Here is a 24,009-nt window from a genome sequence, read left to right on the forward strand (position 1 = left end):
ATGGTAATGTGGTGGCTCAACCTCCAGCAGCTGAGGTTCAAATTCAAATCACAGCAGGTTCTCTGAATCAGACAGTGGATTGTAGAGGGAGGCTCATTTTAAAGTTTTCTGCAGAGCTTGTGGAACAGTTTCTGGGATTGGAAGGAGGGTCTTGTCGGGATTCTGTTTCATATGCTTTTAGAAACACTGTTGGTCTTAAGAACTGCAATGACACACATCATTTTTAAAGCAGAAATTTATATGGTGTTGGCTTAAGCAAACCACCTGAGTAAGCATAATAGGGTATGTAAACCCCAATCATGGAGCAGCAAGAAAAGGGTTACTACCGGTCTCTTGAGCAGATGAAATACTGCAGCTGCAGGCCCTCAAGGCAGGGTCTGTCCATTAGAGAAAGTTTGGCCAGGCCCAGCTGTGATGAATTAGAGTAATACCAGCCCTGACCCCTCTGAGCACACTATAAGGCAGTTGCTCTGATTAGCCTGGCTTAGTTGTGAGTATGGGCAGCATTTACTGGTAGGAAGAAGGAAATGATATTTTAGGGCTGTGGCTGGCTGGGGAATCTCTTTTGTGGGGTTCTGATTCTGGCTGCACAAAGCCATGTTGGTTAGTTCTGTCTGAAGCTGAGTTGTCGGAAGCCTTTTTTGAACTCTTAGTTTGATACATTGATTAGAGTGGAGTCACCTTTTCTTCCCCCAAAGCCTCACTCCCACCTGCTGATCATCTCTCTGGGTTCTTGTTCTAGCTAACAATGCCGGAGCTGCGCAGAGGGATTTGGAGCAGCAACTGATGAGTTGTTGTAACTCAACCTGCTGCATCCATACTATATTCCTAGGTCCACCCTCAGCAGCGCTCATGTTTTAACGTTAACCCATATTCTCCATGGACCAGCTAGCTCAAAGCACCACTTAACTCAAGATAGAGATTTTTGTGTGTGGACAGGAGTCAGGTTACAGGGAAAACTCAGGGTATACTTAGAGCTAATGCTAGATTGAAACAAGCCCATATTTGACTAATGTATGGATTTTTTATGGACTACTCTTGGTAAACTTATTCCATAGCCAGATTATCCTCTATGATTAAATACCAGCTATTCAGTATAGTCAATATATGATAGGGAGCATCCTACATTGGCCAGAAGCTGGACACGATGTCACAATGGCAGGGGAGTGGGGTGGTGGGGGAAAGAAGGGAGTTAGTATCAGAAACAGGGCACCATGAATGCAGAAGTATGTAAAGCAAGTAAGACCCATTGCCTGGCTGTGATGGAGCCTTGGATCTAGAGGAAGTCTCAGAAATACAAAACTGCATCCTGCAGAAGACTCCAGGGCACGTGTAAAACAGTTCCATAGCAGCTGAATGCCAAACAAGTACTAGAGACCTCACCTCTGACCCCATTGTTCATGTGAATAATGATGTGACTGTGATTTTAATGGACTCAGTGGTAGGGAATTTCTGAAAGATGGAGACAGGGGTCGTGCTGATGACTGTCCCACTGCACTTCTGAACCACAGGATAATTTCCCTGCGGATTTGGGTTGACCTGAAGTTGTCTTTAATCTCTCTATTTGTGAAGCAAATGGAAGGAACCTTGTGTCATTGCTTCTCTGATGCATTCCTGTCTTAACTGAACTTGTGGAATTTTCAGAGGATCTTAACAGATATACCCCATAACATTCAGTTTTCTCCATAATGTACAGTGACGTGTTAATAAATCACCCTGAAAAATAAATATGCAGATCCGTTAATGGAGAGCATTGTGGGGAATAAACCTTTTGTAATTGATAAATAATGTCATCGGAATCAATAGCTGGCAGAAGAACCTGTAAAGTGAGTCTGAATCATATATGAGTGCTCCAGAATGATCGATGACTTGAAAACAAGCCCCCGAGTATCAGCCAAGTATATAAATTATAGCTTTAATATTAGAGAGAGACTCAGTGATCTGAAACAAAATCTACTGGTGGCAAGTGCTGGCCATTTGGCATGTGTCACAAGCACTAACTCGTTCCTTCTTCAAGTTTAGATCGACGCACCGGTAAAGTATGTTCGGCCGAGTTGGGAGTATTTACCATGAAATGCAGTGACAGGCTGAGTTGCTTCATCATGACTGCAGTAGGCCTGTGAAGAGCTGTAAATAGAATAATGAAGATATGAAACACATTGAAAGAGGGTGCAGTATTGGAGCTTTGGGATATATTTCTCCATGTCTACAATTAATTCCAATAGTTCTGCCAGTGATTGTGGCAGCCCATAGAGAGAGTAGACTGCAGGAGCTCTTGTTATGTGATGAATCCAGAGGGAACTGATATAGAGAGTAAAATAATCAAAGCTTTGAAATTTGGGGATGATGTTAGTCATTGCACCTGAGATTGTACGTCTAGTATTTTTGATATATCTATATTCCCTCTGTAGATTAGATGTCCATTTTATATGTATATCTCTATATAGCTAAGTAGCTAAAAGGACAGATGTAGAAATGCACTACACAAATATAAGAAGGTATAGCATCTCAGATTCTGTGCTGGGCGACTCAGTTGTCATAAAAATACCAATAAGAAACAGTAGAAGGATGTTTGCTGGAATGCCTCTTGTTTCCCTTTCATTATTTTTAATAAAAGGAGATGGTGCTGAAAAATTGTGTTTCTCTGGTTATTTTTCCCAAGAGATGGTTTATAAAACACAGTGTACATAACAGACCATGTTGCAAGCAAACACCATGTTAAGTAAATATAGTTAGATGAAACCAGTAATGAAAATGAACAGGAGTGTGTGTGTTTGTGTGTGTGTATTTCCCTTAGAGCAGTATTTCCCAAACTTGGGACACCGCTTGTGTAGGGAAAGCCCCTGGTGGGCCAGGCCAGTTTGTTTACCTGCCGAGTCCACAGATTCGGCCGATCGTGGCTCCCACTGGCCGCGGTTCACTGCTCCAGGACAATGGGAGCTGCTGGAAGCGGCAGCCAGTACATCCCTCGGCTCGCACCGCTTCCAGCAGTTCCCATTGTCCTGAAGCAGTGAATCGCACAGCCAGTGGCAGCCACAATCGGCCGAACCTGTGGACTCGGCAGGTAAACAAACTGGCCTGGCCCACCACGGGCTTTCCCTACACAAGCAGAGTCCCAAGTTTGGGAAACACTGCCTTAGAGGAATAGTTCTCAACAGGAATTTAGTAGCAGCCTTGCAAACAGAGGGTGGTGGGAGAATGTTGCTGGCATAATGCAAGGAACTTTTCTTAATATTGGTATTTCATTGTCTGTAACAAGGATATTGGAAAGAGCTTTGGATGGCCTATGATCAGACTTCTCCTGTGGAACCTGGTAGTGGCTAGAGGATGGACTCTCTGCTTGTGTTAGAGTCCATCATTCAGCAAAGTGTGTAAATGTGTACTTAATTATAGCACATCTTTAAGTCCCACTGATTTAAGGCCCTGATTCACCATGTTCCTTATGCTTTTTCCTGAGTTGGGTGCTTTCCTGAATCAGGGCTTGAGTTCTTTGCTGAGCAGGGATGAAATTAAGCATATACTTAAGTTAAAACATGGCCATAATCAGGGTTTTGATCCCCTTCTGATTCATTTGAATTGTGTGGCTCAAATAGTCCCAAAACTGTGAGTCAACGTGCTATAAATTGCTATACACCTCTCCCTCCTAAGAGTAGCTCTTTTCTACTACCAACAGGTTACAGGACACCCCTTTATCTTGCATATCTTCTGGTGAATATGACAGTACCTTCAACAATTGCTCCATCCCTATCCCAAGGCAAGGGGTAGCTGTCTTCTTCCCCCTCACAGACTTTCAGGAATAGCCAATCCACCTTTTCACCTGTTTGGGAACCACTATTATGCCCTCTTCCTTCCTAGTTCTTGGATGGTTCTTCCACCCTCCCTTTGTTCAGCAACTGGGCAGGAATCAACCTGTCCCCACTGTTTTCAACTGCATGATGATCCCAGCTGCCATGCAAGGGGCCTTAGGCTGACTCGCCAATCCCAGCATCTCTGTGATGCTGGCAGCACCTGGATCTCTTCTGTCCTGCAGCTGCCCAGAGAGGTGGTGACGAGGGGAAAGTCATCCCTCAGCAGAAGAAATGTAGCGGGTGAGGGAGCAGTCATGCCAGGCCTCTCGCTTCCCATGAAAGGAAAGGTGGGGGGGATGTGGGCACCTGTTACCAGCTCACAACCTTGAAGATCTCAGAATGGGGGGCCAGCTTCACTCCAGCCTGGGTGGAGTGTGTAAGACAAGAGGGACTGCAGACCTCCAGAAACCTTCCAACGTAACATTGGGGGTGTCACTGAGATTGCTGGTTAGGAAAGGTTGTGGGAAGTGGTGGGACGATTTGCAGCTATGCAAAACCAGCTCGAAAGTCTGTCCGGGCTCACGAACCTTTCAGCGAACCCTGGCCAAATTCTGAATTCTGAATCCGGAAAGAAGTAAACTTAGCCTGACTTGGGAGCATTTGCTTGCCCAAGATTTCAAGCTAACGCGTTCCAGGCTCAAGGCACTGCAGTGCGTGGATCCTGTCTGAACATAATAAGGCTCTTAAAAGGAGACCGTCAACTGACACGATCTTGCCTTCAGTGGTCGGGGCACAAGTGCCGTCAGCTGAAAAGGCTCTTATGTCAAAAGGAAAAAAGGCTGCCAAAGCAGGACACTTCCTGGTTGCACAGGGAGCTCCGCCAGCCCTGGAATAAACCTGAACCGCAAAGATAAAGTTGCATTGTTTCCATTGCTGCTGGATGGGATGGTTGGTTGGCTGGCTGGGTTTGTTTGTTTGATTGCTTGTTTTGTTTGTTAGTTTTTGAGACACCATCATGTTGAGCTCCTTCCTTTCTTTCTTTTTCTCCCCCAGGGGGTTTGACTCCTAGGCTCATCTGCTCCCTCCTTGCTGTTATCATTCCAACATCAGCTGTTAATGCCTGTATGAACAACAGCAACAAAACCTGTGGAGGAAAAATAATAATGATTTAAAAAAAAGCCACATCCAAAACCAACCAGAACTTCTATTTCTTGTTGAGTAACCATATTCCGCCATGCATGGCAAGCAGACATTAAATTCTCACTCGACTCAGAGACAAACCATTATTCTGTAATTTTGTATGTAAATAAGATGTATTAGGAAGCCGCTCAAGCAATTAATTAAACAGCTGTTACAGAATAAGTGATAAAGGAAACGGGGGGGATGAATATGCAGGATTTCACTTGCACCAGCATCAATACGCTTCCCCCACCCTTCTCCTGTGTAAATACACACTCACAACACCCTTCTTACTTAATGTCAATGGCTCTGGATGCCGGGAGAGGGGTGTTTTTCTGCTCTCTTTGTGTCACTGGGTTGTACAGTTCTGACTTCCGTGCAGCATGGGAGAGGGTATAGGTGCCGCTGTGTTTAAGGGCACAGCATGAGCTAGTGAAATGAACTGTGGCTGTGTGAGCATACAGACATCATCATCTTCAGCAGGTCCTTCAGCACTGAAGCCGCCAGCCCATATTGCTTTAGTGAGGGAAGCAACTTCATTAGCTGTTAGCAAGTAGCCGTCGTTTATCCTTGCTGGGACCAGTCACTAGAGGGAGATGCTGACACTAAGCCAGTGGGTTATACCATTCTTTTTGATGTCCCCACATGATCCTTTGGCAGGAGAGATGCCTGCAGTGTATCACCCAGGCCTCATATTACATGTAGAAACTATTCTGGAGGTGATCATCTTGACTGGCCACAAGGGATTAGAGTAGATAACCCACATCCTACCTCCTTTTTCCATTGGCCTTGAACATGCAGCTTTGCATGGTCACCCTTCTGGCCTAGTGTGTGCAGAGGTCAAATGTAAATGCAGATAAGGAGAACTAGACACAGTCCAAGGTACTGAGCAGAAGTTTCAAACCCTTTGCAGAGCTACTCTGCTACTTGCAAGAGTTCAGGATGATAAATAGGGAGGGGTACGGGTGAGACTAGGTTCAGCTGACGTGGATTTGTGCATGATCCTGAGCATGATAATATGGTGTTTCACTATAGCCCTCTCCTCTTAGCCCTTGCTATAATGACTAGGTGGGAGTAACCTGCTGGCCATGCACCAGCTCTCTCACTAATATGGGATCAGGCTCCCCCATCCTGCATGCTGCTCATCTCTTCCTACCGTGTGCCTAGCACTGGGCACATATTATCACAGCACCTTGGGTCCTCCACCAAGATCAGGGCCCCATTGGACCAGGCACCTCACAGACACAGAGTAAGGGGCTGTCCCTGTCCTGAAGAGCCAACTAGAAAGACAGCTACAACTGTGGGCAAGGAAGCAGAAGCACAGGGAAGAGGAGCACCTTGCCTGAGGTCACACTGGAGGTCCATGGCCGAGCTGGCTAAAGACCCCAGGTCTCGTGACTCACACTGGGTCATGCTCTCATTCACCCACGTTGTAGTCAATAGCCAAGCTCCATCAGTGCGCCAGGAGCAGGCTTCTAGTAGCTCTTTGCCGTGTCTCATTTGTAAGAGACATGTCAGAGATGTAGCATTGGAGGGACTTTCCCGGTATGAAAAACAGCAATGGTCAGCGAATGGGCCAGCCAGGTATTTGTGACCTAGAGGTGGGTGAGGGACAATGTGGAATCTTTTGCTCCTCCGCAGCCTCCTCTGATGCTCAGGTTGAAATCTGCTCCTGCACAGAGTACGTGCATGAAGTTCCCATTGACTTAGCTGGGTCTTCTGCACATGGGCGCAGTTAGCCCCTAGGTTGTTTAGTTGCCTTCCGATCAAGCCAAAGCAAATGAAAGACCTGGTTTAGTGTCCGGTCCATGCTCCTCAATCATTCCCCATTCCCCTCGCTGTCTCGCACTGACGGACAGATCCCCCTCAGGCTCACCTCATGCGCAGGTGCACACGGTGTTTTCCAAATGAGCCTGCTATTTAGTTGTCAATAGTCCTTTCATTTCAGCAGCTCCCTTGGCACCTGTATTTGCAGCAGTTTATTTGCCGAGAGAATGGTCTGAGCCACTTTTTCACTGCATGTCGATAATGGATACACTCCAGCTCCCAATGAGGTCCACACTGAGTAGAAGTCTCTCAGCCCATGGGCTTCGCTAGCAAGGAGAAGAGAGACAAATGCATCCATGGATCTTGAAAGGTAGAGCGAGCCTAGCAAATGTGTGGCTTAAGGGATGTGTTTGCAGGGAGAAATTCAACCCCTGTACAGAGGCCAGTGCAAGGGCTATGCACTACATCCTGCTTAAGACCTTCGGGAACAGCTCTTTACATGGGTGAATTTCACCTTCATGGACCAATGACCTGTGCTACTGGATGGAAAAATGAGCCTAACAGACAGGGGGTGCTAGTCCAAGGGACTAACCCAGTGGTTCTCAACCTGCGGCCCATGTGACATCCTCAGGGCCATACAGAGAGTACTAGCTGCATCCCACGATGGTAAATAGGTTGAGAACCACTGACAGATGAGTGGTTTCCTCACAATACCCATAGCAATCTTACATGATTTGGGAACATATTGTACCAAGTTCCCAGCCTTATTAAAGAAGAAGAGTTAGCTGCCTCTCCAGTGAAAAAAATCAGAGCCTTGACGAAATAAAGGATTGTTCTGGCTGGTCAAGGAAAGTAATTTTAATTTGCAGCGTTCAGCTTCCTACTGTTCAACAATAGCATGAGGTTAACTATGTCAAACTATGCCTCACTCGAAACACAAACACTTTGCACAGTCATTCTGTGTATGTCACAGCTATTCTTAAAGCAAACCTTTTTTTTTCCTGCATGTGAATTTAGTGTTGGTGGAGGGCAGACACCTGTTTATCTAGACTATCAAATACCCAGTAAAAGTTCACCATTTATAATCAGTGTCAAAATAGGATTGATTTGAACCCCTGACCTAAAGATGGAGCCCCTTCCCACGCCCTTGTGCTTTTCACTCTCTGATGAGAAAATTTTTCTCAATCCACAGCTGAGTCAAAAGAGCTTTCTAGTCATAGGAATCATAATTTTAATTCTTTTTAAGGCTAGCCTGTCTCAGCTTATATTTCATCGTTAAACCTCCGTAAACAGGGGAAGAACTGTGGCATGTTAAAACCTCCAGCAGAATGACATCACACAGCTCAAACACATAAAACTGTATTTTGACCCTCTGTGACAGGGTACCCAGGGTTCAACCTGGAATTGAGGTGCCACAGTGTCTCCTTAACTCTCCATCCTTGGATGTCTCTCCCAATACTTTTCTAGTGACAAGCAGCAAACCCCTCCAGGTGGTGATATTACTCAGCACAACAGCATGTGGAGCCCCACACCTAGCTAGATTGTATGAATGCTCCCTGAGCTATTCATGAATCAGACAAAGGTAGCAGAAAATCTCCAAAATCTCCAGCCTTGCACCCCAGAGCTGTACCATCTTGCCCTGGTCAGAAGCCTGACCAGTGTAAATTTATTACCCAGTTTGCCCCTCCCTCAATGTGGGGTGGACATGCAAGAGAAGGCAGAAAGACTCCAGCATATGCCACCAAATTAGCACCGTACTCGAGAACAGGAGTAGGACGAACTTTTCATTTCCCACAAGCCTCAGCAAGTCCATCTTGCTTCAAGCCACCTGGCCTCTTATTAACTCTCTCAAACAAGGGAAGGTGATGCGGATTTCTTCCCCCTTCTCTCCACACTGGACAATTATTCCAAAAGCTGTCCTAGATACAGCAGATTTAATAACTGCAAATGAGAGGCATTTATTTCTGAAATAACTGCTGTGATAAAAAAATGGTAAAATCAATGAATTCATTACCACATACCGACAGTAATACGTGGAAGAGAACAGGCCTCTGCTGTTCTAAATGATTGCAGTCTAGTAGCATTTCAGTGTTTGGGGGAACCTCTGTATGTAATGGAACATTTACAGCCTTTATCTGGAATCAAAATGGGCTAATAGGTGAAGGATGCCTTCTGCAAATGCCGCCACGAAACGCACCTGAACTGCCTGTGTTTTCCAATCTCAACTCATCGACAATGATTGTGTAGGAAATTATATCTGAAAAATTAGTTGCTCATATCCTCTGAGACAATCAGGGAGGGATGATTAGAGAAATATTGTGGCATACACAAATCTCTGTGCATACTAGTATTAAGCCTTAGTCTTGCAAAGGCTTTAATATGTGCTTAACTTTACTAACTTAAAGCAAGTTTATCATGTGCTGAACTTTACAAATACGACTAGTTCCATTGATTTAAATGGAAGTAAGTATGGCAGTAAACTTACATATGGGTGTCTTTGTAGGATTGGGGCATTAGTACACAGTCAACAATGGCAGTAGAACCTCATAAAGTTCAGGTGTTGGATTCAGATAATCTTTCCCTTAACTGGTTGGATCCAGGGGCTTTCCCAAATGATTCTGGTGTATCCTGCTTCCTGTTGGGCCCAATGAATCATAAGAATAGAATGTCTCTCATTCTGGAACTCTTTTGACTCCAATCCCAGCCAGAACTGGGAAATGCTGAATTGAGCGTGAATGAAAACCAAGATTTGAAACAAAATTGTCATTGAACTTTTAAAATCTCAGTTCAGGTCAAGTTTCAGAAATGTTCAGTAAAAGTGGTTGAAGAATTGCAATAAAAATATTGGGAAAAAATGTTACAGTCATGGTTTGGGGAGTGGAGTGAAAAGGGGATTGGTTGGGGGAGTTTATTATTCAAAATTTTTTGCAAAACTTTTTGTTGAAAGTTTTTGGTTTTGAAATTTCCGACTGTTTCGATTTTCAGTTTTTAGTTTTTCATTTTTCTCCCTTTCCTTTTTTTTCTTCCTTGCTCCCTTTTTTTTCTTTCCCCCCCTTCTCCTCCCCTCCCTTTTTTTTCACTTTAACACTGAGAAAAGGAAGGGAAAGGAAAAATAATAGCCTCAACCAATAAAAAGAAAATCCTGAAAAAAGGCTACATCCTTCAATTTCACCAAAAAAATCCTCCATTTAAAAAAAATTGTGATTTTTTTTTTTTTAATTTTAAAAAAGGCCAATTTTGGCAACACAGTTCACTTGTGTTCCTCAGAGGACCAATCCTAAGTCATCTTGTGCCTCATTCACAAAGGTGCTGAGGACCTTCTGCTCCTATAGAAGCCATATATTTACACAACTATAAAATAGTATGGCATAGTGCCAGAATTATGGCCTGTAGGTGCAATGGGTTGTTACCTGTCATCCTGAGGCCCTCTAGAGTTCTCCAGTGGTATTCAAATAACCAAATGCGTGCAGAACATTAGCTGCAAGCTCTCTCCTTATTCCTCAGAATATTTCGTATAAAAGGGACACTAGTGGGGTATGTGGATGTACCTTTTTTAGTCTTCTCAATCCATAAAGTGGAGAGTTTTGTGGCTGGTGGTATGACCCAGAAAAAAACTACAAATTAAGTCATTTCTCATCTAGGAGCCAGAGCCTGGTCCTTGCACAGCAAGCCTGTGCCACTGAAATCCTGCTCAGCAGTATCTCTGTTATCTTTGTTTTTGCTTTGGTTTTTAACTTGATCCAAATGCTCCCTGATGGGATTTGTGGTGACTGAAACTCTAAAACTATACCTTATAAGTGGAGAACACTTGTTGTCAACACTGGTTCTGGAGAAGTTGTCAACAGTGGTTCACAACTTGTAGGGTTACACCCTTCTCTTTATGGGTCAGTATATTTATGCCTGTATCTGTAATTTTCAGTCCATGCATCTGAAGAAGTGGGCTTTTTACCCACGAAAGCTTATGCCCAAATAAATCTGTTAGTCTTTAAGGTCCCACCAGACTCCTCGTTGTTTTTGTTGAAATCAATGGAGTCATGCCCATTTCCACCAGCTGAGGATCCAGCCAATCATCTTTAAAAGAAAAAGGAAACAGGAGTAAGATTTGGGATGACACTTAGCTGTCTCTAGAAACACAGGAGCTAAAATACAGTAGATAGGAATAAATACATACAGTATTCTCTATTTATTTGCCCTAGAAATACAGTCTAATCAGTGCACAGTGTACTGGCAGGAATAGCAGAGCATCTGACAAGATGAATAATGTTTACATCCAGAATCCAGATGTCATTTTCCATCCTGTAGCTTTAGAAATAATGACCTGTTACTTCTTATTAAATCAAGGGTAATCCACTCACCTACAGGTCCAATGATAGCTGTCTCTGCTAATCTCCACTCAGGGAACTATATCCATCAACAGCAAGGGCCTCGGTTTCCAGCAGCAACTGGAAGCCCAGTGTTCCGCAGCAATGAAATCTCAAGCATCAGTGCATAGTGTAAATATGTGGGCTTGTCAGTATGGTCCAGCACCAACATAAAACCCAATGTTCTATCAACAACTTGACCTCTAGTGTCCAAGAGCAAGCAAATCCCAATATTCTATTGTATTCTACATAGGTTCCTGTACCGTGCTGATCACTTACCGATCAGCAAGGAAAATCCTCATGACCCTGATAAGTAACCATTCTCCCAGTACCTACCAGTAATGAAAACCCCACTGTAGTTGGAACTACTGATAATAACCAAGATTAAAATGCTGCAGCCTCGTAGATCGGGGAGGCCTCACTTTAATTCTCTTTTATGCAGTTGTCTGTCTCTGCCTGATTGCATTGCTTACATCCTTGATTTGTCTGGACAATTCTGGAAGCACACACCTGCCTTCCTTTGCTTTTTCTCTGCTGAGGAGTGGAGAGAGGTTATTTTTCTGTGCAAAATAGAAAATTTAGAAAACAGCGATTAAATAAACAAATATGTGACCAATTTATTATGAGATGTTTGCACACAGCAAGGTTCGGTCACATCTACTTTCAGATTCTAGTCCTTCGTTTTGGGGCTTTCGGACTATAATTGTGTTCAGTCTTCTATTTATACAATGAATCTATAATGTAATTTCATGAGGTACTGAGATGCACTGAAAAACATATGAGCACTAAGTTGCTCTGCCTAATCCATATGAAACAGTGTTGGAAATAAGCCTGGTAAACATGGTAAGAGAATGAGCAAGGATTTCATCTTGGGGTCTGACACTAATCTAAAAAGGATTATCTGGGAGATAGCCTGAGCTGCACAGTACTTGAACAGAGAGGACAGCGAATCCCATTTAAATGAATGCATCGGATTGCAAGTGGCTTCGAAGCGATTAGCACGCTGCCTTCGTACTGACCATGCCAGTAGGAGTTCATCCCTTTCAGCCACTGGAATACTCACGTTTACCATTCCACATGCAGAATACAAATAGAGGTTAAGAGCAAAAGATGATTGTCTGACACCCGTTTTTAATAAGGACAGCATGTCTGTTGATCTGAAAAGAATGGAAGCACTTTGTAATCCATCTCCAGTTGCCTTGCTACCTGTTCTTCACCGACTCCGCTCCTTGTTGCCTCAGTGAACCCAAGTCAGAGGCATTAGGACATGAAGAATTTGGCATGTTGCGACCGATGGAATTTCTGTGCCCATATTGTCCCAGGTTGAGATAGGAGAAAAGGTTTGCCAACACTGGGCGCCCCTTGTTTGCCAGAAGTTGCACTGTTAGTGGTGGCTTGTCTCAGTGTCACGTCCTTGCTCGCTTCCAGTAGAGGGAGCCTGCCTCATAAGCAGTTTGGGATGCATGCTGTTTGTATTACCAAATCCATAAGAATGTAGGTGTCAGAAACCGGAGATTTAGGCCCCGGTCCAATAATGCATTTAAGCACAGGTTTAATCCAAGTTAGAAGTACTGTTGAAGTCGGTGACACTATACTCACCTTCTTGAAGTTAAGCACATACATCCGTGTTTTTTGCTGGATCAGGGCTTCATACGAAAATTTTGAAACAACACCAGCTGGAGGGAACAGACGTTCATTTTGTAAAATGTTGTGACTCTCCCCGCCCTCTCTGGCAGCAGAAAAACTGTGTGAAGCCTGAAGTCCTCCCTTGTCTTGGAGGCTTTTATTAACCTACCAAGGTTTCAGAGGGTCCTATAGTGAGTCCTTCCAGCGAATGACCTACCAGAGAGCTAGTGTGAAGCTCTGCAATTCCCAGCATGCCTCTTGTACTACCTGCCACTTCATTGTATTCATTTTAATACTTTCTTCTGCTGAGTGCACAACTCCTCTATAATTGTTTGGGGCAAGGTGGAACCTAGAGTGGGACTTTTAATTTGTTTTATTTCCTCAGACCCAGGCCAATAAGACCTACAAGATGACGACTCAAAGGTGGAAGTTGGCTTTTAGCGTAGTAAGAATTTGTCCACCTTTCACAAATTCAACAAAAGCTTTTTTGTTGTTGTTGTTGCCAGTTTTGTGAGGGATGTGATACATTTTTTTCCCCCACCATACAAATATAATTGTTGGCCTTCCTGATGATCTTGCTGAATTAGAGCCTGTTGTACATAGTAGAGGTTGCATTGTTTGGGACAAGATTGCCTTTCTCGCTATGGATGCTTTCTTGTGTGTGCTGCGATGGAGATTGTCTTCTGTACTATATGGGCTTTCTTGTGTTGATTCTTTTTAAAGCATTATTTGGATTAAGTAAAAATGGAAGGAGTTGTGGTAGGTTAAATTGCTCAAAAGACAAGGCTTTGTCTTTCTGGAGTACATGTACGTTATTCACTGAGCTTTCCAAACATAAAAGAAAGCATAACATTGTGTCGCACCCAAGAGATTTGGAAATTTCCCCTGGGTAGTTCAAAGGACATATTAGGCATCTGCCATGCCTTTCATCCTCTGGAAGATTTCTATAGAGTAGATGACATGATTATAAAAAAGGAAAGATCATAAAACATGAGGCCTGATCCTCAGCTAGTGTAACTTGAAGCCAATTGTGCTCTCTGAGAACCTGGATGATTGTATTTTTAAAAATAGACATAAATATCTCAAAGCAATAAAACTGAAATATGCATTTGCTGTTTTTTAAGGACAGATTTCAGCAACTTTTATGTTTAAATTTCTTGGTTGATTAGCCCACAGTGGGTTCTAGTCGCTTGGGAGAATTTTAAAAATCAAACCTAAAAATATGGTCAAGACGTGGATGCCTAGAAAGTTGTGTGCTGTGCCAGGGAGTAACTTTATTTTGTTTTTAATAAGTAAAAATTTCCCTGGGCTGCTTAGCAAACAGTTACTGGGAATTTGCTTGTTTCAGGTCCTCAACATTTTACCCAATATCTGAGTAAAAGTTGAATGCCTGATCCTCCCCTCACTTACATCAGTGCAAAGCAGGAGTAATGCTCCTGAAAGCAGTGGAGTCACTGTGTTGTAAAATTGTATTTAGAGGAGAATCAGACCCTATGTGAGGATTTTAAGATTTTGTCCTTGTGGTGCATATGGGTAGGTGTTTTTTGTGTATGCTTGCACAAGTGACACACCACTATCCACAACAGATTAGCCGAATCCATTCATCCTTTTAGTGTGGGTGAAATCCACCCTTCTGCCGAGGACCAGCACAAAGTCTATGCGCTGATTCTATCCCACTTAAGCCTACTACACAAAATCAGCCGTTCCTAAGCAAACGCTACTGTGTGTGTGCACTTGGAAGAAGTCCACTTTTTAATAACTATGCTGGGGGCCTGTGACGGGGTGGATGAACCCCACGTAGGAGACTTAAGAGTGCAGGAGCAACTCTGGGCCCAGGAAGCCCCTCCCCGACAGGCCTGCTCAGTGTGCTCCAGTTGGAGGAGTGACTTCAGCACAGCGTGGTGCGGGTGGAGAGAGGCAGACCTGCATTTGCTGCTGCAGAAGACTACATCAGGAAAGCATTCCCAGGGGAAGGTCTGGTGCATGGAGCCAAGACTCTCTATCCTGATGAGCCCCATGTACCAGGTCACCAGGGACAAGTACCACCCATGGGGAGGGGCAGAGCAGTAGGAAGAAGCCCAGGGGAGAGCATTAGCTGGGCCACAGGTGGAGGATTCCTGCATTGCGGTGCTCAGGAGGGCTCTTGGGTCACAACCCAATGGAGAGGGTGGGCCTGGGTTCCCCTGTCCCCTAACCATGAGGCAGGGCTGCCACCACAGGCTGTAACTGCTAGGCAGGGAGGCTCACCCCACTCACAGCATATGACAAGTTCACTGGTTGTCTTTTCCTGGCTCCTTTCTCCTATTGTGTTTATAACTGTGCGTACTCCTGCAAATATAAACAAATTATGAGGATGAACCTGTAGCCAGCTAACTTGTAGCCAGTAATATAAACATATAAGCACATAGGTAAGGAATAGGTATAAATGACGACAGTAACACAAAAGCCTACATATCTTAAGCCTGTAAGACAATAGCATAGCCAAATTCACTTAGGACTAAACCCTTGACATAAGTAAATAACCCATAAATGACTCTATACCATAAGATGCCATAAGATAGAGTGATGATGTAAGTAAGTGTTGCTAAATTGCTGACCGGTGACCATAAGATGCCCATTTATACCAGCTATAGATATGTTAAGTTACGAACATCAGCAAATGTTCAACCATACAAATGCCATATTAACGAATTGACACATATGCTAATAATCTTGAAATACAAGATTTAGTAACCTATGGGAAGAAGGGCACCCCAACAGTGGCAGGGTGAGGAAATACAGACAAGGAAAAGGGGCTGATGCCCCTACTGAATATACATTAAGTATGGCAGGCAATAGCTAACCTCACCCATACACACTAAGGAGATTTCCCAGAACCTGCCAAGCCAAGAACCACTCGTCCTCTTACCTCTTGTGGGTCTCCCCAGCAAAGGATGCTGTGAATATACAAGTGTTTAACATTCTGTATTTAGGGTGACCAGACAGCAAGTGTGAAAAATCAGGACAGAGGATGGGGGGAAATAGAAACCTATATAAGAAAAAGACCCAAAAATCGGGACCCTCTCTTTAAAATCGGGACATTTGGTCACTCTATCTGTATTGTCTCTACTTACTTTGCTACATTGTATTGTTTGTGATATTACTAATTGTGCCAGTGAAACTCTTACAAATTCAGAAGGTTTTCCCTAAGTGCAAGAGTCTCTCTTGCATCCACTGGGGTCTTCACTCTCAAAATAACTGTAATACGGTGACAGGTTTCAGTGTAGCCGTGTTAGTCTGTATCAGCAAAAAAAATGAGGAGTCCTCGTGACACCTTAGAGACTAACAAATTTATTTGGGCATAAGCTTTCGTGGGCTAGAACCCACTTCATCAGATGTATGAAGTGAAAAATACAGGAACAGGTATAAATACATGAAAGGATGGGGGTTGCTTTAGCAAGCATTAGGTCTAGCCTTGAATATCTCCAGCGATGCAGCAGGGAACAAACATTACTAAAGCAGATGGAATGCTAGTAGCAGCAACAGCATCAATAACTTATGAGTGGATTAGAGGCTGGAATCCAGCTGCCACCCTCTTGAACTTTTATTAGCACATAACATTATTAATCACAGAGTTAAAGGAAAGCCACTCCTGCAGGGGCAAGGAGGGAACCAGCCACTAATGGGATTGTAAAAGTTGTGGGAGGAGGGGGTCTTCTGTTCTGGCTGTGCTACTTCTTTGGAATGTTTGCTTTATACAAGGGGAGATCTCTTAAAGGCACGAATGGGAACTAGGAATGGAGTCTCTCTCATAGTTTGAAAAAGCTGTTGGCTTTGATAGCAGAAACTGACTCTGTTTCAATCCTTCCGAGAGAACTATTCCCTATGATACCTCCTTCTCGCTCCGTGGTTGGTCTCCTCTTTCTCAGTGATGGCATCCTGTCTCCCAGGTAGGCAGACAGACCTTGGTAATGAAGTGGGTATTCACCCAGGAAAGCTCATGCTCCAAAACGTTAGTCTATAAGGTGCCACAGAACTCTTTGCCGCTTTTACAGATCCAGACTAACACAGCTACCCCTCTGACATTTGAGACCTTGGTAACAGCTCTTTAACTGTGTTGAAAGTACAATATAGTTTTACTCTGCAAAATGTGTGACGCTCAAGTAGAAACTGCTGCAGAAAACTTTTCTAATTCTGAGGAATAAAGATTTAATTGCCATTATGGTACCCATATATTTAATAATGCCTAGCTCTTATCTAGTGCTTTTCAGGCATAAATCTCAAAAGAAATAGGTATCATTATCCCCATTTTACAGATAGGAAAGTGGAGTCAGAGAGAAGTGAAGTGACTGGCTGAAGGTCAAGGGCCGTGGCAGAGCTAGGAATAGAAACTCAGTCCCCAGAGCTCTAATCTAGGTAGGCCAAGTATTTATATGACCCCTCATCACTGTAGCATCTGAGCTCCTCACAATCTAATGATTTATCTTCACAGCATCCCTTTGAGGTAGGGCAGTACTACTATTCCCATTTTACAGATGGAAAATTGAGGCCCAGAGCGGTTAGTCCAAGGTCACACCAAAACTCTTTGCTAGACAAGGAAATTGAATCCAAGTTTTCCCAAGTCCCAGGCTAGTTCTTTAACCAATGGCCCATACTGCTTCCCATCTATGGCCTTATTCCCTGGACCACCATATTTGTATCTGAATTTCTTATTGTCTCATCTTCCCATATCCCTGCCTTTCACTTAGGCACTGACTCACTGAGTCTAGAATAATGTTTAGATGATAAGGTCCAGACCTTGCTCCCATTTAAGTCAATGGCAAAACTAACTGACTTTAGAAGGAGCATGACCTGTCACGTAAAGCCTTTGGGGCAGAAGCTATGAGTCAAATCTTCATCTGGTCCAAATCAGTGTCACTCTATTAACTCAAAAGACCTACAGCAATTTACACCAGCAGATGATCTGGCCCCATTTTTTTTATTATTTGTTTGCAAAATGGCTGGCGTACCACAGAAATCATTTATAGCATTATAGGTGGTGGTTGTTTATAATCATGTATGCCTTTAATTGTTGGTTGGTCATTATCAGATGCACAAGATTGTGCTCACAGCTTGGACTGGGGTTGATGGGATTCATAGATTAGATAACAACAAGTGAAATCAATGTACTACTCACACTGAACAGAATCTGTAACCTGGGCTACGTTAGATGGATCAGAGAACATTGGCTGGTATAATTGCACTGGACTACACTGGTTAGATTACAGTGGTTGGCATCAGTGGCTGGGATTACACTGAGTGGGACAGATCAACTGGTTTCATTTTTAATGAAGCTGATAACTTGAATTTCTTTTTAACTTGGTTTTCACTGCTTTACAATAACAATTATCCCTAACTACAGTCATCCTCTCTGATGTATGCAAAAAGTTCATTATATGACACAAAGATGAAGTGTCTCATTTCCCCCACATTTTAATCTGGTAAATGGTGATTACTGAGGTAGGAGCTTTGCAAAACCCAATGAGCCCTGATACGTTAGGCAGCTTTTTATCAAGTCATCTTTACTGAGATGTGATGGCATGGAGCCGCATAAGATGTCTCCAAAACCCATGCCTGCGGGTAGTGTTATTCTCTTGATTATCCTCAGACGTGTAGAGCACTCTTCTGTTTTAGGAAGACAGCATGGATGGCTGTAGCATCACATGTGATCATAGCTTTCTTGTCCTTAATTAGAAATGTTGAACTGCTCCATAAGCCCTTGGAAAGAAAGGAATTCATTAGTTTTCAGCTTTTAGATTCTGTATGCGAAGTGGCTCTTTCTTTTCTCTCTCTTCCTGTGGGGAATAACATGAGGAACCAGTGTTTAGAAAAAAATATATATTATATTTCACAATCCCCACATGATCTGAATCTCCTACTCTGCATGAAACTACAGTCAAAAGTCACCCTAACCGAGCAGTGTGATGTTCACAGCACTTCATTTCAAAGCTGAGGACAAAGCAAGATTATTAGAGGCATTTTTCCTAACTCACTAACATACAAACCAGGGTGCTGGCCAGGGGAGAAAGATTGACAAAACTGGGAAAGCAAATAAAGTTCAGGGGGTCATGACTGAAGTTGCTGTTTTAAAATGAAAGCTCCGTTTCTTGTCTTCAAACATATTACAGCACCAGATTAGAGAGGACAAGAAGAAATTTTGACAGGAAATCAGGCAGAGTTAAGAGAAAGGATTAGAGCCAGAGACCGACTTAAGCCGTGAAACCCCCTGAAGGTCAACTCAAGGAGGCCTCTGTTTCACTCTTTGGAGACACAGGCAAATCAGAATAAAGCTTGTGTTTTTACCATACATTAATATCTCCTGAGTTCTTCTTTTGAAATTATTTCACCTTGTCTGTAGAATTTGGAATACATTTCTATTGAAAATTGTTTCTGCTAGAGGGAGAGCAGCGTGCAGCCACTCATGCACTTCCTTCTCCCTCTCTTCTCCAGACTGTTTCTGCCTCTTTGAGAACTGAACTGAGCCCAGGGGGTCAGATCTTCAGCTGGCGTAAATCATCTTCAGTGGAGCTAGGTCAGTTTCCCCTATGTTAGGATCCAAGATAAACTGTCCCAAAGGCTGACCCTGTGGTTGAGGCCTGGGACTAGCATTCAGGCAGGAGACCTCTCTTCTCCTTCTTGCTTTGCCACAGAGGTTTTGGATGAGTTCTTTAATCTCCCTGTGCCCTAGCTTCCCAACTGTAAAATGGGGATAACAATGCTTCTGTTTCTCCACCCTTTGTCTCTCTCCTCTATCTAGACTGTAAGCTCTTTGGAGCGGGTGCTGTCTCTTGCTAAGTGTTTGCACAGTGTCTGGCTGACCAGGGCCCTGATCTTGGTTGAAGCCTCTTGTTAATACAAATAATGGACTGAGTCCTTGCTTGGAGGATCTGACAATTTTAGGAAAGAAGGAGGCTCCGCATTAGGTTTCCGGGGAAAGATGGAAGACCTCTCTTGCAGCTCTTAGAGGGCAACACCAGACTGACCTCTGTCTGGACAGACAGACTGGATCAGGCTTTTATTGAAAGCAATAGCACTTTGGGATAAGGAAACTATGATCCACTATTACATTGTATATACAAGAGCTCTGCATCCTGCTTGAATGCTAAAGACCTGACTCAGATTAAAAAGCAGTGAGTCAGATACAGTGAGTCAGATTCACATTTTACAATCAGAGAGCAGAAAGACTGACGCATTTAGCTCAAAAGTCCATCCTGCAGCCCATCAATGTTTTTAGTCATCTACTCAGATCTAATCTCTCTCTTCTCTCCCCTTCCTTCTCTCTCTGTCCCTCTCTCTCTCTCTCTCCCCTGCCCCGGAAAGCTGAATTTTATCTGTCTGCAGTTAGCGAAAACCAAAGTAACTGGACTTGCTGCTGGAACAGAAGAAATATGTTCACTGAAGAAATATGTTAACAGTTCACTGAACTGTGAGATGAACAAGCTGGGTGTTGAAAAGAAAATCCAAGCTAAGAGTAAATTTCCAGGATTAATAAAGCTTTTTCCTTTTGTTGTATATTTCCAAACACTGGGTCCAGGATGGCTGGCCAAATCCGTTTTTCTTCCGGAATTAGACAATTGGACAAATTTAAGGCATCTTAGACTCATTTGTCCTTGTTAACTGATACACTGGCTGCTGCATCCGGAGATCTCTGTTTCCTCCTCCATCCTTTGGTAAAATGCCGTTATCACTGCTCACTGCCAAGGCCCTCTATCACTGTGCGAGTTATCTTTTAAGGGAGTTGGGATGTCTCATCTATGCCCCCATTCACTCCTCGGTTGTGAGACTGAAAGGCCAGCAAGCACGTGACTACTAGAAACAGGCTATTTGGCTCCTGCTTCCCAGTTCACAGGAAGATGCAGGAGGTCTGAGTAGCTCCACTGGATGTGAAGATGCTGTGAGTACTTAGTTACTTAGGGTACTGTTGATTACCGAGAGAATTGATGTCTGAGCCTATGGTAAAGAGAACCAGTAGGAGAAGCCTTTACCTGTGCCCAGGTGACCCTGAAACCCTCGACGGGCCAAAAAAGGAATAGAATGAAGAGGCAAATACATTTTGCAATAATGATAAATGAACCCCAAGCAGCAAAGATGTTATTGAACATCAGCATGTGTTTGAGACTTTATTGAGTTGGGTCCAGAAGAAGAGGGAAAGTGAGGCAGTAGCTTGACAATGGAGAGGCAAGGCTCTCCTCTCTGTCACACACACACACACACACAACACTTTCTCCCTGCATTCCCACCCACGAGCATTATCACACACACACACACACACACACACACACTTTCTCCCGCTTCCCCACCCACGAGGCATGTTATCACCACCTCTTTTAGATTATCAGTATTGGTAAGAGGGGCAAGGGTGAGAGCTAGCAACCCCAGATGTTTCAATCAGCTCTGTGTGAGCAGATGTTATACACAGACCGTCTGTGTCTTCTTGGCAGGAGCATCTCAAATAAAACTTGCACTACATTTTCAGATGGAGAGAGATTTTTTTTTCCCGCAGTATAGCATTAGAAACTGCTTCACCTAAAATGATTTAGAGATCTTCCATGTTGTAATAAGATCATTTGGCATTTATTTCATGGGCCTGATGAAGACCTCATGCTGAAGTGAGGTTTGTCTGAATTCTTGTGTCACACTCACACAAAGCTATGATCATCGCTTTTCTCCTGAGTTTTCCCTCATGTTTATTGAGAGATTATATATATTTTTCACATTGCATTAGCGCTCAAGAGATGCTAGGTGCTCTAAACATATAAGAAGACAGTTCCTAACTATGAAGAATTTACAGTCTAAACAGACAAATCAGACGAAAGATGGGAAAAGGGATTTAACATGCAAGCAAACTGAGCAAAATTCAAGTGGCTTGTTATTCTGTTTAAACTTTGTTTTATTGGCTGAGCTGATGAAAGAAACATTTTTCATGGGCATTTTGAAAAATATATTCTAAATTACCTATGAAAACAATCCAAACTATTTTTGGTTTTTGAAGACTGTAGTAAAAAAATTAATAAAATCAGTTTGTGAAACAGAAGACTGACATTTTTAACCAAAAAACCCTCAACTTTGGGGTTTCTCTTTGAAAAAAACACGAAAGTTTCAACTGAAATGAAAATTTCCCATGAAAAATATATCTCCCCCACTAGTGTTGCTACAGTCATCTAGTCAGTGCAGCTCTCATATCAAAGTATCATTTCATGCACGCCCACCTTTCTCCTTTAGATTGTCTCTTCCCTGTCTGCGTCCACTTGGTCACCTTCATATGTATCCCTCGGTATTCCCATGCCTCACTTGGCACGCTCATTATGTAGGTAAGTTATTCCTCATTATGCTGTAAGCTAGAGCCCGGTAACCTCGTCTGTGCACCAGGCCTGAACATACACATCCATTTTGTTCCACCAAAGACAATGACTGGACAGCGGCTTCACTCATGCTTGTTTCAACATCCCACAAATCAGCTTTTCACCTCCAACGTGCTTTCTGTAGTTCAAATGCACCTTTAGTGCAGCAGTAAATGTCCCCATTTTCTCTGATGCAGATCCCACCCCACGCCCACTAGGCACCTTTATCCCACCCAAGTGGAGAGCCAGCAAAGCCAGTGGAATGACCATTTTTCCTGAGACTCAGGAATCTGGATCTACTCCTAGCTGTGCCACTGACTTTAGTATGACCCAGGGCAAGTTACTTCCCCTCTCTTTGCCTTTGTTTATCTAGTCTTGTTTGTAACAGTCTTTGGGGAAACAGGCTGTATCTAAATGTTTGTACAGAGCCTAGCACCTAGACACCATCGTAATACAAATGGTAGTAATGCAGCTGGCCACAGGAATAGCATATGTAGACAGGCCACTAGTCCATGCTCCACTTCTGTACTCCATCTCTCAGCTATGAGAACGCAGGTGGCATGCCAGCATGGTAGGCCTACCTCAAATAGTATGCAGGCTTCTGGTGAGCCGGATAGCAAAGAAAAGGAGAAAGGAATCTCCTTGTGCCCAGTCATGCTTCTCTTTGCTATAACTTTCCTCTCTAATCTTATGAAGACAGTGAGTGATTCTGCTCGGGGGGTGTGATTCTTCATGTCCCGTCAATTTTCCTATCAGACGTTTTGTTAAACTCTCGTTCAAGGACGTGCTTTCTCACCCCCTTCCAGAGTTGTTTCTGTCTTTCCTTATCTGAGGTGTGCTCTGAAGGTTAGAGCAAACTACTGTAGCTAGCTTGGGTGATTGGCTATTATCCTCTGAAATGGTGACAGAGTTTGGTTGCCCCGCACAGCTTGGGAGGCTCGGGATGTTTGCTGAGTCTCGCAGGGCAATTGGCACAGGAAGGGCACAAAAATGCTGCGGTCAGATTCATGGTTGGCCTGCACATTGCACAGTCATTTGCGCCAGTGCAAAGTGCATGCAAACGTCAACCAAATCAGAATGGTGGCATTTCATACTTCACTTGCACTGGTGTATAATGGCCACACACAGCAATGGAAATGAAGCCCTGTGCTTTACGGTAACAATTCTCATTTTGCTAGCTTCATGCTGAACTGCACCCTACATGTACAGAGGCCCTGCTAATCGGGCTGGGTAGAATCTGGCTCTAAACACTCAGAGGTGAGTTGCACATCCCTTCCCTGCCTTGAGGAGGTGGGCTTTCCCCCCTTCTAATTTCCAGGACATGAAATCAGAGTCTTTACAGTCAGATTCTAGCAAACCACGAAAGGGAGGAAAGATGTAAGAAGCCTCTCCCTGCCTCACTTGCCCCTGTGTAGGGGCTGGTTCGAATCCTGCTGCTAGCGGAATCCTTGATCCCTCTAAGGCCTATGGGCATTAGCCATCAAGGAGGGGAGGGAAGAGAGCTTAGTGAAGGGAGGTTATATAATCCTGCCCCCCGCCCCCTGCACCAGTCTCAATGGAGCTAAGCAAAAGTGCTGAGGAGAGCATGCTGCAAAGAGTGGTGGGCGTTACCTCCGGTAGGGGGATACCAGAGGAATCCTGGCTAAGTCAACAGAACTCTCGAGGCCGTGCCTGCACACCCCCCCCCCCCCGCGCCTCGCCATGCGAGAACCTGGCCTCGCGGCACCTCGGGAAGCTAGGCTGGCAACTGGGCATTGGAAGCAATGGCTGATGGAAGACAAGAGAAGAACAACAGTAATGCAGCATCAGAGGGTTGAGGATGAAAGGAGGCAAGAGCCCATTGTCTTAGAACCCTGACAAACACTTTAATGCAGCCGGAGCCCTCATACTACAGTGCCCATCTGCCTAACAGCCAGCCAGTAAGCATCC

This window comes from Chelonoidis abingdonii, chromosome 24 (assembly GCF_003597395.2).
Source record: "Chelonoidis abingdonii isolate Lonesome George chromosome 24, CheloAbing_2.0, whole genome shotgun sequence".
NCBI classification, from domain to species: domain Eukaryota; kingdom Metazoa; phylum Chordata; order Testudines; family Testudinidae; genus Chelonoidis; species Chelonoidis abingdonii.